Genomic DNA, 4,933 nt, shown 5'->3' on the forward strand with positions numbered 1-4,933 from the left:
GTACGAAATTATCACGAAATATAATTTCGCAAACTTCAGTGGTGAGTCACTAAAGGTTCGGACTAAATGTAATGCAAACCTTGGGCCACGTGATAGGCTTAGTAATAAGAAACGGAGCGTGTAACGTTGTGACACAGTGTAACATTGCAGATAGGTGCGCACCTGTTCGAGATGAATCAACTTTTAAATGCTTATAAAACGAAACTTAGCTCCTATCCTTGTCAACGTTGCCACTAATCTTGCAATTTTTTAATCAAAGAGTACAAAATAGAAACCATTTGTAATTAGACTGCGCAACCTATACTATAATTAATACCGTATTCCATTAACTGATCAATCATTTTTAATTTCTGCAAAATTTTAGAAATAATAAATTGAAATAAATTATATATAAATGTGAACATTTTAGCTGTTTCTACTGCATTATTTATTACAACTTTTTGTATTCAAAATTTGAAAGTTTTGAAAATTTTTAATGAAAATTATTGACTTAATATATAGAGAATAGATGAATTAATTCAACATTTTAACTGTTATGAACTGTTAAGCTACCTCAGATATATTAATTTGGAGACAAGTATAAGATGAAGATGATAATATTTTTTTTCTTTTTACTTCCTATTATCTCTTGTTAATCTTTATCCAAAGTTTAATCGAAACATTTTGCGTTTTGCTTATTTTTTTCTTTTTTATTGGAGCTGCCGAAGATCCATAAATGAATAGACGAAACATACAACAGTAAACCGTTATAAGATTAATTTAAAAAACTAACTTCTATGCTGCAAATTTTAATTTATTAATTAAAATAGTAACACTGGCCTAAATTTAATATGAATAAAATTAAGCTAAATTATAGTAAAGTATATAGAATTAGGAAATATATAAAATGCAATAAATGTTTTTAATAATGCTAAAAAAAAAAAAAAACAGGCTATGCATACTAGTTATAAAATTCGCAAACCTTTAAATTTTATATAATTTCTAATACGATTAAAGAAGAATAAATATATTCAGGAAGATAAATTTTTATGCGATATATGCCACATATAAGTTTTTTTTTCTTTTTCTTTTTTTATAATTTACCGATGGTGCTTGACTATTTTCGAGTATCTTAAGAGGTCTATTGCTAGACCAGAATCCCATTCTAGGTGATGAGTCATAAGGAAAGTTTTGTGATTGTTAAACCAACCGTCGACAATTGGTTCTTGTCAAGGAAGAAATATCCAGGAGTTTCTTATTGCGATATGCCTTGCATGACAACATATCAGGTAACTATTTTCTTCGAAGAAGAAAAAAAAATTCTTTTTTTAATACCTTTCGTGAACTGACCAACATTTCCTTGATTGCTGATTAAATTATGGTTTATTCATTTCAGTGTTCAATATTTTTTATTTTTACTTTGCATTAAAAATTCTCAATTTGTTATATAATAAATGCATTTCCTTGTTATGTTTAAACATTATGCAAAACAAAAGTGTGAATTTCAATAGATGTATTTAAAAATATATAATTTTATAATATCTTTAATTTACATAAATGGTTTGTAGATGTATTCTATGCATTAGTTAAGTAAAATATATAACTTATGTGTTTATTTCAGAGTGTAGAAATTTAATCATTAATTATAATTATCGCAATGTTGATCTCGATTGAGCATTTTTTCATTTAAACAATAACAACATTTTATATGTATAAACAAGCACGCAATTAAACAATTAGCCTATATAGAAAGTTAAAATTTAACAATAAATATTTAAACTTACGCTTGGATATAAATTAAATTGCACATTAAATGGAGTTAAATAATACAATAATTTTGAAATTAGTTAATTTAAACAAACCACATAAAAGTAAATTTTTACACAATATCTGTTTACCTTGATACTTCATCTATATTTTATTTACTAGCGAAAATACTTAGGTATTAGTCATACGTTCCACTTTCGACAGATATGGATATTATTAAAAATATAAGGAGATTATAATTGAAAAAAATATATCATATCTTAAATAATGATTAATGCATCTTCGTGAATATCTTTTTCCTTTTTTTTCAGCATATAAATTGTGAATTAATTTCATAATGAACGATGAAGATTATCCGTTTTACTCTCCCCTGTGTTTCCGCTTGAAAGAATTTATTAATTTGCAAAGGGCATAATAGTCTTTACGGGTACGCCATCTTGTTCTTATAAAAGTGTCCCATTTTCCGATCCGGGCCTGTGTCTTGATTTTCTTCTTCGCTCTGTTGCTATTGGGTCATCGAAACTCAGACGGCTTGGCACGTGCCATCTCCATGGTAACAACCTGAGTTCGGTGACGTCACATTCTTCCCTCCCATCGGTGACCTACAATGGAGAGAGAGTTAACTCAATGACTCACCGATTCTTTCTTGCTACATTTCTTGGACGTCTTATTGCCTGTTTATTCGATCCAGCTTGTTCATCACAAATTGATTTTTAATTTCATGTTATCTCGATTACTTAAAGCATCTTAATAAATTTAAATTTAAATTTATTAAACGACTAAATAAATTTAAAATAGTGCAGTAAAAAAAGGCGAAGAAATTTTAAAAATGGAGTATGAACACTATTAAATTTTCGTTTAAATTTATTTATCGAATATTTAACTTTTTAACAAATTTTTTAAACTTAATTATATACTTTCCTCGAAAGCAATTATTCTTATAAAATATATAAATTCGTGCTCAGTTTTAAATTATTTTATATTAAAAAGAAAAACTTTATTATGCAAAAGAATTTTTCAGCATAAATTTTAAAATTAACTTTTATTTATTATGTAAATATCATTACTTCTTATATCACAATTACGATCAAAACTTTCAGAATAGCTTTACAGTTTAATTAATTATAAGATCATAAACAATATTATTAAATAAGATGTGGGTAGGAATGCGTCTTACATATTAAATCTGTAAAATTTTCGTTTTTTTCGCGTCGGTCAGTCTTATCAATAACTCCTACACCTTAATTTATTATGTAGTATCTATTGCATACTGATTACCTGATGCCAAGCAAGCAAAAAAAAAAAAAAAAATTGGAGATGTACAGAAGAAAATTTTAATTTGCATAATGAAAAATAATAGTGTCAAATAGTGCACATTAATTAGAAAGTATAGACATTAAAATGCAAAGATATTTATCTATAAATGAATAACTTGACCTCGAACCATAAACTATATAAAAATATTAATTATAGACATTTCAGAATAAAATTAATTGCAAGTAGCCATAAAAGAAGCAAATCTTTATTTATGTAAACCAAAATGAGTTTTTTAAAAAGATTTAATCTCATTTTTAGTAACGTATTTAACTATATTCTGATTGGGTGTGGTCCGATATAATTATTCTGTTACATCCTTGTAGCTACTCAAGAAAATGAGCGAAACTGTGTCAACACGAAGGCGATGTCCGGACAACCTTGAGCATTGATTCAATAAAAATCGTAAGAAAAGGTAGTCCTAATTCTAAACCTTTAAATGTATTCGTTGATGAATGAATATTCTATCGATTGTATTTATCACTTATTTTAATTATCATAATTTAATAATTTACAGACAGCATTGTTAACTACGAGTCTGTTAGTTTGTTCTATTTTCTATATATATTTTATAATTAAACACAAACACTGGGATGTTTTTAGTCTGGTGTTCACTCACACATTCTTACATGATTTTGTAACGTAAACATAAAAGAGTTAAAACTGTAGTAAAAGTGATGTTGCAGAACGCTTCTCGTGGTTTTGCATGATCTAAGATGGAACATCGATTGGAAAAAAATAGGCGTGTTAACTGTATTAGTGATTAAATTTAATGCATAATTTTTTCAGGTGGAAATGTTTGTAAGATCTTGTCTGTGCACAAACAAACCCCAGACGATACCTGTTGAACGTTCCCGAGGTCAAGGACGTCTACTGTGTGACGACTTGGCGTTCGCATGCCAAAGACATGACAGAACAAGGACGTCGGGCTTTGTAAGAAGGTTCTGCAGCGAGCCTCTCCTGTAAACCGGACTAAAGTGTGTGATTTGGTACATACTTTTCGAATGACGTCAGTTCTAGATGGAAACAGTTTTAATCTTTTCTGTCGGAGCCCGGGCAAACTAATATTTCATTAAAATATTATCTGTTTATAAGTAATAGTCAAAGTCATAAATGAAAATTTATATTTATATTCCAAGAAAATGTTGCTATTTTATAACCGTATCATTTTTATTACAATAATTTGTAATGGTAGTCGCATAGTTGTTTTTATACAATTTTACGCTCTCACTATGCCAAAAATATATTAATAAAAAGTATAAGAAGTGCATTAACGATTTTTAAATCCCATGTTCTGTGCCTACATTGTCGTTTATGAGATTTTTCAAAGCGGGAGCCTTCCAGTTAGTGGCAAAAATAGTTCTTCGAATTCAAGTAACGATCGATCAAACTCACTCGAAAACCACCAATGACGCAGCAAAGTCGACTGCTGACAGAGTTATCGGACCGTGCCAAATACTAATATTTTACGTTCTTATGATGAATGGTCAAACGATGACTATACACTGTTTTCGTGGTTATTGACGCTTAATGTATCGTATGCAAGGCGGAAAACTACGACAAGGACAAAATCGAAATGTAAAAAAAGTTCACTTAAATGAAATTGAGTACTCTCTTTGAGACTTAACGATTTTCCATCCTTATATGCTTTATTTTTGTAAATAAAGCGTGCCTATTTATAGTTTTAAATTCATTTTCTGTAAATTTTTTTTTGAAAAATTCCTTCAATTATATTTAAGTACTAGTTTAATTTCATTAAATTTTACAAGTGAAATATTATTGTTAATACTTTATATCATAAAAGCTTAAAAGATTCCGATGTTTTAACTTATATTATTTATCTAGATAGGTTTTACGTTAACAGCGCAATTTT

The 4,933-nt window shown here is 28.2% G+C and overlaps 1 long non-coding RNA gene across 1 annotated transcript; it reads left to right on the forward strand.

Moving 5' to 3' along the window:
• Positions 1 to 1,145: 1,145 nt before the first annotated feature.
• On the forward strand, positions 1,146 to 4,688 carry LOC136980603 (uncharacterized). The gene is made up of 3 exons (XR_010881580.1): positions 1,146 to 1,268; positions 3,387 to 3,475; positions 3,850 to 4,688. It is a non-coding gene; the product is annotated as an uncharacterized lncRNA (long non-coding RNA).
• The last annotated feature ends 245 nt before the right edge of the window (positions 4,689 to 4,933 follow it).

Source organism: Centruroides vittatus, unplaced genomic scaffold (genome assembly GCF_030686945.1).
Source record: "Centruroides vittatus isolate TY-2023 unplaced genomic scaffold, ASM3068694v2 contig_717, whole genome shotgun sequence".
Lineage (NCBI taxonomy): Eukaryota > Metazoa > Arthropoda > Arachnida > Scorpiones > Buthidae > Centruroides > Centruroides vittatus.